The following is a 12,288-nucleotide window of genomic DNA, read 5'->3' on the forward strand; positions in this document are numbered from 1 at the left end:
ACTTACAATATCCATAATATAAAAGTCAGAGAGCGAGAATCTGCAATGATAATGTCCCACCTCTAATGACCTATAGAACAAAAAATAGCACAAATATAACATATATAAATTTAACAATGAGATATTATGTAGACAATTAATTAAACTATGAATTTTATAAATTTACAAATTAAAATTAAATATAAAAAAACTTATCGTACATGTTAAAAATCAAAGTTGTCGTCGTCCTCCTCGTCCTCGTCCTCGTCCTCGTCCTCTTCCTCCTCCTCCTCCTCCTCATCATCATCTTCATCATTATCATCAACCTCATGAAATTCACTGGCATCCACATTTATCACTACTCCGCTGGGATCTCGTAATGTTGGAATAATATATTCCTCGGTCTGAAATGTATTTACAACCTCCTCTTGTTGATATGCAATGTCTTCCCAATGTTCCTCTATTTTTTTCCGTGCTTTAGTTTTACAAACAGCCCACCAATCCATTTTATCACGTTTCGAGCTAGGGTATGAAGCATAGAACACTTGAATCGCTTGTTGTGCCAAAACAAAAGGTTCATATCTCTTATATAATCTTTTATGATTTATTTCAACTAAATTATAACATGGATGCACCTTCATCCCTCTGATAGGATCAAACCAGCGACACATAAATAAGATAACTCGCATTTCTGGACCAGGGTATTCTATCTCTATAATTTCATCCAGTAGACCATAAAAATCATTGCTTACACCTCCATCATTGGATGACTGAACACATACCCCACTATTCATTGTAGTCTTCCCTTTTCCATATTCTTGAGTATGAAAATTATATCCATTTATGAAATATGCTGACCAAGTGCGTACCATTGCTTTTGGACCCCAAGATAGATGAAATAACATTTGATGTTCGAGATGAGCTTGATTATCATAAATCTAAACTCAAATGAATATGTTATTCAGTTAAAATATACTATACCAATACGGTAAATTAGAATACAAGGTAAAAATTACTTACATATGATTTGAACCAAGGTGCAAATTCTTGATCGCAGAAACGATCAAACTCTAGTGTTGGCATATCAGAATACAAGTTTTGAAAAATCCTATCATAAAAAATCCTCGTATGGCAAGTGAACCAAAAGATGTTCCATTGAATCAAAAAATGAAGGTGGAAAGATTCTTTCTAAATTACACAAAATAATTGGAATGTCTCTTTCTAACTTCTCTATCTGTGAATATCTCAAAACTGTTGAGGAAATATCATGAAGGAAAATGCTTAACTCCGTAATTGTACCCCATACAAAATTTGGTAAGAGTTCCTTAAAAGCAATTGGAATAAGTCTTTCCATAAATATATGACAATCGTGACTTTTCAAACCAATCAATTTGAATTCCTTCATATCGACGCATCTCCCAAGATTAGAGACATACCCATCAGGAAATCTCAATAATTTCAACCATTCACAAACAACACGTCTCTATTCTTTATTCAATGTATAAATTGCCTTTGGCTTTGGTCCCCTACTACTTTCATCCACATCAAGAGTGGGTCGTTTATGTTAGGACGAAAAGTAGCTAGAGGGGGGGGGGGGGGTGAATAGCTCGTCGCGTTCGCTCGGTGCGCTTCGTTGCTTGGCGTTGCTTGTTTCTTCTTGGATGTGCAGCGGAAAATACAGAAACAAACACAAAACGCTAACACTAGGATTTTACTTGGTATCCACCTCACAAGAGGTGACTAATCCAAGGATCCACACCAACGCACACACCCTCCACTATGAATAACACTCCTTTATGGTAACTACCAAAGGCGGAGAAGCCCTACAACACTCTCAATACAAGAAGAAGAAAGGGAAATACAAGTTAAGCAAAAGCTTACAAGATGTGCAGTAAAAACCCTAACCCTAACTTCTTCCTCTTGCAATAGATCCGCCTCTTGACTTGGAAAGCCTCCAAGAACCTTCAAGAACTGGCGATCACGTGCTTGTAGAGAGCTGTGGAGGAGCTGGAATGAATCTGAGAAGAGATTGTAAAAGGATTGCCGAAGACCACGCTCGCCTGCGGCTTTAAACGCCAGCGGTCGGATCCCGATCGATTCGAATGTTCCGAATCGATCGGGGCTGGATCGATCCACGGATCGATCCGACCACGCGAGAAGCGCTGGATCGATCCACGGATCGATCCATCGCTTATCGCGCGAAGCGCCGTCGATCGATCGGCGACGATCGGGACCTCCGATCGATCCACGGATCGATCCGAGCTTTTCATTGGAAGAATCGGATCGATCCACCGATCGATCCACGACTGATCGATCCACGGATCGATCCGAACTTGGTTTTGCCCAAAACCAAGTCCCAAACCTCCCTAACCAACATCCGGTCAACCTTGACTGTTGGTACATCATGCCTCGCATCTGGTCACTCCCTTGACCTGCTAGGACTCCCACCAAGTGTCCGGTCAATCCCTTTGACCCACTTGGACTTTTACTCGTCGTGCAAGTATCCGGTCACTCCATTGACCTACTTGGACTTCCACGATGTCGGTCAACCTTGACCCATCTGGACTTCCTTCCTTGCCAAGTATCCATCAATCCTTTGACCTACTTGGACTTCCACCGATGTCCGGTCAACCTTGACCCATCGGACTTCCTTCCTTGCCAAGTATCCAGTCAATCCTTTGACCTACTTGGACTTCCACCAGATGTCTGGTCAACCTTGACCCATCTGGACTTCCTTCCTTGCCAAGTATCCAGTCAATCCTTTGACCTACTTGGACTTCCCAACACCAGATGTCCGATCATTCTTGATCCATCTGGATTTCCTTCCTTGCCTAGCTTCACTCACTAGGGTTTTCCATCTGCCTAGCTTCACTCACTAGGACTTTCACCTGGCTTCACTCACCAGGACTTTCACCTAGCTTCACTCACTAGGATTTCCTTCTGCCTAGCTTCACTCACTAGGACTTCCTTCTGCCTAGCTTCACTCACTAGGACTTTCACCTGGCTTCACTCACCAGGATTTCCACCTAGCTTCACTCACTAGGATTTCCTTCTGCCTAGCTTCACTCACTAGGACTTCCTAGTCAAGTATCCGGTCAACCTTGACCTACTTGGCTCTTCTTCGATCAATATCTTATTGTCAAACATCTAAACCCAAACCAAGACTCAGCTTGGTTAACCAGGTCAACCTTGACCTGAGGGATTTTGCACCAACAATCTCCCCCTTTTTGATATTTGACAATACCACAATAACACTTACAATCCCACATGTAAGTTAGGCTAATCCTATAGCCTTCTTCTTCATGCCACTAGGTAATGAACACATAAGTTAAGCTTTTCATTCTCCCCCTAAGAGGGCAAACTCCCTCTAGGTAATGAAAACCTAACTTACTTCCTTTTATTCTCCCCCTATTGGCACACATCAACCCCCTACTAATAAAACACATCAACCCGTTTTTGGACACACTTCAACAACTCCATTTGTTGAAGACTCTCCCCCTGAAGAGTTGCTCATCGTGATCACAATTTCACTCATTGTGATCAACTCAATACTGAAGGTCCCATACCCTTCATTATTCTTACCCCTACATTCTCCCCCAATGTAGGCAAATGCCCATCCTTGAGCATTATCCAATGAAATCACTGAACAATGAGGATATACACTCCTCATTCAAGTTCAACCCATGCTCAACCTTGAGCATATTTTAAACAGAAGGTAAACCACCTTCCAAGGTTCATGAAAAATAATTTTCATGTCTTTAAAGAGTCCCTCCCCCTAAAGACATGGTGGTAACTTCTGTCATTGCACCAACAATGACTTGGAATCCCTAAACCTTTAGGAAACCCAGATTTAGAAGTTTTGAGGTTCAAATGTTCAAAATTTGAAACAGACCTCAACCTAAACTTCAATGAAGTCTTCCTTAACCATTCCATCCTTGTTTTCAACGCGAAAACACCCTTTTTATGTATACAAATGTATTTTAAGGGTTTGGAATGAGTACCTAGACTAAAATAGGTTTAAAGTGCTGAAATCAGGCTTTCCTAGCCAAAATCAGCAACTTGGATCGATTGGAGTTGGGTTCCAATCGATTGAACCTGGCTGAATCGATCCACTGATCGATTCAAACTACCTGGATCGACCGGCTGATCGATCCAGCGAGCTTCTGGTCGCAGGAAATGCCTTCTGAATCGATCCACGGATCGATTCAGACTACCCTGGATCGATCGACTGATCGATCCAGCGAGCTACTGCTCGCGAGAACTGCCTTCTGAATCGATCCATGGATCGATTCAGGCACTCCAATCGATCCATGGATCGATCGGAGCTCTGATAGTTGCTGAAATTCCATTTCAGTCAACTTCAGAAACCCCTAGAAAATTCTACAAAAATCCAAAAATTATGAAATTTCGTGTAGACATTAGTTAGGGCATATACTATCAAGGAAAAATAGTTTTCTATGAAAATACATCATATTTTCAAAGATTGACACAAACTTGAAAACTTCCAAAAACTTTAGTGTTTTCTTCAAGTTTGTGTCTAACTATTCAATGGTGATTACTATCAAAAGATAGCCTTCACCAAGGTTTTCCAAAATCATTTTGAAAACTTTTTCAAAACAAATATCCCACCATGTTCCTTGGGCATAATGCACATGACTTGTACATTAGCTTTCCCAATGATGGGAAAACACATATCTATGTGTTTTGATGAAACTAAAACTCAAAAGAATGCACTAAATCAACATCTTGAGTTTTGTTCATCATCCTAACATCTCACTTGTATCTAATGTGCACTAAAACACATACAAGTCATCTTATAGGTCTTTGTGAGATGTAGATTTTGGTTTTGCCCTAATCTAGGGATCATGCATATCTATCTAGGCATTTTGGAGATATTAGACACCCACCTGGGATGTCACTTGTTAATAAGTGTTGTTGAATGCCTTTTGTCCTTAATTACAAGGAATTAAACTTAATGCATGATAATGTTATGACATACATCAAAAAGAAATAATTTTCAAAAGAAAATATCCTATAATTACATGATGTATGAATGTCATGACATGGTATTTTTGTATTTTCATAATAAGTCATGAATGCAAAAGTAGACATGATGTCATGGCATATGATGGGCAAACAATCATGGCAAGATTTAGCATAAATAAAATATACCTAGATTAACTATCTAAGTATCCTTAAAACCTTAGCTAAACTTACAACTTAAACCTAGATTGCCCTAAAGTGCTTCAAGAAAATGTCAAAGCCTAAATTGGCATTTCTAATTCCCTTGATTAATTTATGCCAGTCGAAATTAAGCATATCCTCAAATGTTGGCATATTTCATTTTTCCACAAGAGTAGCACTTTAAAGTTAAGGCCCGGATTGCCTTAAATTTCCTAAGAACATACCAAAATCCCAACTTAGTAGCTCTTATGAATTTCCCAATATGTGCCTTTTAAGATTAAAATCAAATTTTCACCACTAGGCACATTTTACTCTTTCAAGGAGTAAATAATAGTTCCATTTCATTTTCAAAGGTTAACAAAAACCTTGAAAATGCTCCTTGAGTGTCAATTTCCTCAAAGTTGGGTTAACTACCCTTCTAATTGGAGTTGACACTCTCTAACCCATCTATGGGGTAGAGAAGATGCTCCTAGGAACCCAACACTTATTGGTGCTCCTTGGATGCTCTAGGTACTCACTAGGGATAACTTCCCTAGATACCTTCCTAGTGACCTTGTTGGGCTTCTTAGAAGCCTTGGTCACATTTTCTAGGTCAACCCTAGGGATAGCCTCCCTTGTGACCTTGTTAGTGACTTTCTTAGACTTCTTAGAAGTCTTAGTCACTTTGGTTGCAAAAATACTCTTAGGGATGACTTCCCTAGTATTCTTGACTTGACCACTAAACCTAGGGTTTGTTCCATAACTATATGGAACCCTATGATAACTAGGCACATCCTTCTTAGCCTTTGGTTTGTATCCCAAACCTCTATGGCTATTTGATGGCTTTGACTTTCCTAGCCCTAGGTTTTGCTCATTTTGCCCTTTTAGGATATTTTCCATCCTTTTTAGGGTCTTTTCAATTTTATCAAGTCTTGATCTCAAGACTTGATTTTCTATCATTAAATCCTTAGAATTTGGTTTCTCATTAAGTCCATGAGCATCTTTGTTTCTAGGCTTGTATCTACAATCCTTAGAGTTCTTGCCTAGACTTTTACCTACATTCCTAGCCTTAGGTGTAGTAGTTTTGGCATGTAGGGCCACATGCTTTTCCTTAAAGCCCTCATGCTTCCTATTCTTATGGTAAATCGCATTAAAATGATAAAAATTAGAACTATCATGCTTTTTACCATAATTTAAAGGAGTAGGCTCAATAAATGTTACCTTCTTCTTTACCTTGGAGGCTCCCCCTTGACTAATGCCTCCTTGAGCCTTGACCATCTTCTTCCCCTTGAGGCATTGACTCCGGTAATGCCCCTTTTGATTGCAAGAGAAGCATATAATATGCTCCTTGCTCTTCTTTGTGTTGGGGATGGTCTCCTTGGGCTTCACCTTGCCCTTTTGTGCCACTTGGCCCTTCTTCTTGGCTAATTTAGGGCACTTGCTCTTGTAGTGCCCATGTTCCCTACACTCAAAACATATTATATGATTTTTATTATTAATTGAAATATTTATACCTTTGCTTGTAGGGGTGGCACTTTTTTTGGATGTAGAAGCTTCTCCATTTGATTTTTCTTGACTTGTGGAGGTAGAAGCTTCTTCCTCCTCTTCTTCTCTTGACCCGGATGTAGAAGCTTCTCCTTCTTCTTGATCCGGTGTCACCAAGGATTGCTCCCCTCAATCCTAGAGGTGGAGGCTTCATCATCTTGAATATGAAACAAGGAGTATGCTCCTCCTTGTTCCCTTCGTTGCATTCCCTTGAGGATGAAGCTTCTTGGATTTCCTCTTCTTCGGAGGTTGAGCATCTCCCAACCTCGGAGTCCTCCTCTTGGTCTTGCTCCAAAGAGTCACCCTCTTTAGATACTTCTTGATTCGGTACAGTGGAGGGGATCTCTTCATGAAGCTTGGCCAATTTGCTCCATAAATCCTTTGCATCTTCAAATTCTCCAATTTTGCAAAGGATGGTGCTTGGCAATAGATTGACCAAAAGCTTGGTCACTTTGTTATTGGCCTCGCACCTTTGGACTAGCTCCGGGCTCCATTTGCTTTTCTTTAGAACTTTGCCCTTGGAATTTGTTGGAGCTTCGAAGCCTTCCGTAAGAGCAAACCATTGCTCTATCTCCATCATAAGAAAGTTTTCGATTCTTGATTTCCAAGAATCGAAGCTCGTGGAGGTGTATGGTGGAGCCACCCTTGTGTCAAATCCAAGTCCATCTTGGAATTGCATCTTGAAGTTGAGCTTGATAAAGTCTTGAACTTGAAGAATTTGCTCCAACTTCTTCACCCTCTAGCTTTTCTTGATATGCTTGACCCTTCCGGCGATGATTCCGGTGAAGAGCAACCTTGCTCTGATACCACTTGTTAGGACCAAAAGTAGCTAGAGGGGGGGGTGAATAGCTCGTCGCGTTCGCTCGTTGCTTGGCGTTGCTTGTTTCTTCTTGGATGTGCAGCGGAAAATACAGAAACAAACACAAAACGCTAACACTAGGATTTTACTTGGTATCCACCTCACAAGAGGTGACTAATCCAAGGATCCACACCAACGCACACACCCTCCACTATGAATAACACTCCTTTATGGTAACTACCAAAGGCGGAGAAGCCCTACAACACTCTCAATACAAGAAGAAGAAAGGGAAATACAAGTTAAGCAAAAGCTTACAAGATGTGCAGTAAAAACCCTAACCCTAACTTCTTCCTCTTGCAATAGATCCGCCTCTTGACTTGGAAAGCCTCCAAGAACCTTCAAGAACTGGCGATCACGTGCTTGTAGAGAGCTGTGGAGGAGCTGGAATGAATCTGAGAAGAGATTGTAAAAGGATTGCCGAAGACCACGCTCGCCTGCGGCTTTAAACCCGACGCAACGGTCGGATCCCGATCGATTCGAATGTTCCGAATCGATCGGGGAGGCTTTGGATCGATCCACGGATCGATCCAGAGCGCCTCTGTGCTCAGGAAACGCGCCTGGATCGATCCACGGATCGATCCAGCGCTTATCGCGCGAAACAGCATCGTCCCGATCGATCGGCTGATCGATCGGGACCTCTGGATCGATCCACGGATCGATCCAGAAGCTTTCTGTTCGCTGGGAAGAATCTGGATCGATCCACTGATCGATCCACAGCCTGGATCGATCCACGGATCGATCCAGAACTTGGTTTTTGCCCAAAACCAAGTCCCAAACCTCCCTAACCAACATCCGGTCAACCTTGACCTGTTGGTACATCATGCCTCGCATCTGGTCACTCCCTTGACCTGCTAGGACTCCCCACCAAGTGTCCGGTCAATCCCTTTGACCCACTTGGACTTTTACTCGTCGTGCCAAGTATCCGGTCACTCCATTGACCTACTTGGACTTCCACCAGATGTCTGGTCAACCTTGACCCATCTGGACTTCCTTCCTTGCCAAGTATCCAGTCAATCCTTTGACCTACTTGGACTTCCACCAGATGTCTGGTCAACCTTGACCCATCTGGACTTCCTTCCTTGCCAAGTATCCAGTCAATCCTTTGACCTACTTGGACTTCCACCAGATGTCTGGTCAACCTTGACCCATCTAGACTTCCTTCATTGCCAAGTATCCAGTCAATCCTTTGACCTACTTGGACTTTCCAACACCAGATGTCCGATCATTCTTGATCCATCTGGATTTCCTTCCTTGCCTAGCTTCACTCACTAGGGTTTTCCATCTGCCTAGCTTCACTCACTAGGACTTTCACCTGGCTTCACTCACCAGGACTTTCACCTAGCTTCACTCACTAGGATTTCCTTCTGCCTAGCTTCACTCACTAGGACTTCCTTCTGCCTAGCTTCACTCACTAGGACTTTCACCTGGCTTCACTCACCAGGATTTCCACCTAGCTTCACTCACTAGGATTTCCTTCTGCCTAGCTTCACTCACTAGGACTTCCTAGTCAAGTATCCGGTCAACCTTGACCTACTTGGCTCTTCTTCGATCAATATCTTATTGTCAAACATCTAAACCCAAACCAAGACTCAGCTTGGTTAACCAGGTCAACCTTGACCTGAGGGATTTTGCACCAACAATCTCCCCCTTTTTGATGTTTGACAATACCACAATAACACTTACAATCCCACATGTAAGTTAGGCTAATCCTATAGCCTTCTTCTTCATGCCACTAGGTAATGAACACATAAGTTAAGCTTTTCATTCTCCCCCTAAGAGGGCAAACTCCCTCTAGGTAATGAAAACCTAACTTACTTCCTTTCATTCTCCCCCTATTGGCACACATCAACCCCCTACTAATAAAACACATCAACCCGTCTTTGGACACACTTCAACAACTCCATTTGTTGAAGACTCTCCCCCTGAAGAGTTGCTCATCGTGATCACAATTTCACTCATTGTGATCAACTCAATACTGAAGGTCCCATACCCTTCATTATTCTTACCCCTACATTCTCCCCCAATGTAGGCAAATGCCCATCCTTGAGCATTATCCAATGAAATCACTGAACAATGAGGATATACACTCCTCATTCAAGTTCAACCCATGCTCAACCTTGAGCATATTTTAAACAGAAGGTAAACCACCTTCCAAGGTTCATGAAAAATAATTTTCATGTCTTTAAAGAGTCCCTCCCCCTAAAGACATGGTGGTAACTTCTGTCATTGCACCAACAATGACTTGGAATCCCTAAACCTTTAGGAAACCCAGATTTAGAAGTTTTGAGGTTCAAATGTTCAAAATTTGAAACAGACCTCAACCTAAACTTCAATGAAGTCTTCCTTAACCATTCCATCCTTGTTTTCAACGCGAAAACACCCTTTTTATGTATACAAATGTATTTTAAGGGTTTGGAATGAGTACCTAGACTAAAATAGGTTTAAAGTGCTGAAATCAGGCTTTCCTAGCCAAAATCAGCAACTTGGATCGATTGGAGTTGGGTTCCAATCGATTGAACCTGGCTGAATCGATCCACTGATCGATTCAAACTACCTGGATCGACCGGCTGATCGATCCAGCGAGCTACTGCTCGCGAGAACTGCCTTCTGAATCGATCCATGGATCGATCCAGCGAGCTTCTGCTCGCGAGAATCGCCGTTTGAATCGATCCATGGATCGATTCAGGCACTCCAATCGATCCATGGATCGATCGGAGCTCTGATAGTTGCTGAAATTCCATTTCAGTCAACTTCAGAAACCCCTAGAAAATTCTACAAAAATCCAAAAATTATGAAATTTCGTGTAGACATTAGTTAGGGCATATACTATCAAGGAAAAATAGTTTTCTATGAAAATACATCATATTTTCAAAGATTGACACAAACTTGAAAACTTCCAAAAACTTTAGTGTTTTCTTCAAGTTTGTGTCTAACTATTCAATGGTGATTACTATTAAAAGATAGCCTTCACCAAGGTTTTCCAAAATCATTTTGAAAACTTTTTCAAAACAAATATCCCACCATGTTCCTTGGGCATAATGCACATGACTTGTACATTAGCTTTCCCAATGATGGGAAAACACATATCTATGTGTTTTGATGAAACTAAAACTCAAAAGAATGCACTAAATCAACATCTTGAGTTTTGTTCATCATCCTAACATCTCACTTGTATCTAATGTGCACTAAAACACATACAAGTCATCTTATAGGTCTTTGTGAGATGTAGATTTTGGTTTTGCCCTAATCTAGGGATCATGCATATCTATCTAGGCATTTTGGAGATATTAGACACCCACCTAGGATGTCACTTGTTAATAAGTGTTGTTGAATGCCTTTTGTCCTTAATTACAAGGAATTAAACTTAATGCATGATAATGTTATGACATACATCAAAAAGAAATAATTTTCAAAAGAAAATATCCTATAATTACATGATGTATGAATGTCATGACATGGTATTTTTGTATTTTTCATAATAAGTCATGAATGCAAAAGTAGACATGATGTCATGGCATATGATGGGCAAACAATCATGGCAAGATTTAGCATAAATAAAATATACCTAGATTAACTATCTAAGTATCCTTAAAACCTTAGCTAAACTTACAACTTAAACCTAGATTGCCCTAAAGTGCTTCAAGAAAATGTCAAAGCCTAAATTGGCATTTCTAATTCCCTTGATTAATTTATGCCAGTCGAAATTAAGCATATCCTCAAATGTTGGCATATTTCATTTTTCCACAAGAGTAGCACTTTAAAGTTAAGGCCCGGATTGCCTTAAATTTCCTAAGAACATACCAAAATCCCAACTTAGTAGCTCTTATGAATTTCCCAATATGTGCCTTTTAAGATTAAAATCAAATTTTCACCACTAGGCACATTTTACTCTTTCAAGGAGTAAATAATAGTTCCATTTCATTTTCAAAGGTTAACAAAAACCTTGAAAATGCTCCTTGAGTGTCAATTTCCTCAAAGTTGGGTTAACTACCCTTCTAATTGGAGTTGACACTCTCTAACCCATCTATGGGGTAGAGAAGATGCTCCTAGGAACCCAACACTTATTGGTGCTCCTTGGATGCTCTAGGTACTCACTAGGGATAACTTCCTAGATACCTTCCTAGTGACCTTGTTGGGCTTCTTAGAAGCCTTGGTCACATTTTCTAGGTCAACCCTAGGGATAGCCTCCCTTGTGACCTTGTTAGTGACTTTCTTAGACTTCTTAGAAGTCTTAGTCACTTTGGTTGCAAAAATACTCTTAGGGATGACTTCCCTAGTATTCTTGACTTGACCACTAAACCTAGGGTTTGTTCCATAACTATATGGAACCCTATGATAACTAGGCACATCCTTCTTAGCCTTTGGTTTGTATCCCAAACCTCTATGGCTATTTGATGGCTTTGACTTTCCTAGCCCTAGGTTTTGCTCATTTTGCCCTTTTAGGATATTTTCCATCCTTTTTAGGGTCTTTTCAATTTTATCAAGTCTTGATCTCAAGACTTGATTTTCTATCATTAAATCCTTAGAATTTGGTTTTTCATTAAGTCCATGAGCATCTTTGTTTCTAGGCTTGTATCTACAATCCTTAGAGTTCTTGCCTAGACTTTTACCTACATTTCTAGCCTTAGGTGTAGTAGTTTTGGCATGTAGGGCCACATGCTTTTCCTTAAAGCCCTCATGCTTCCTATTCTTATGGTAAATCGCATTAAAATGATAAAAATTAGAACTATCATGCTTTTTAC

This window comes from Zingiber officinale, chromosome 11B (assembly GCF_018446385.1).
Source record: "Zingiber officinale cultivar Zhangliang chromosome 11B, Zo_v1.1, whole genome shotgun sequence".
Taxonomy (NCBI): Eukaryota; Viridiplantae; Streptophyta; class Magnoliopsida; order Zingiberales; family Zingiberaceae; genus Zingiber; species Zingiber officinale.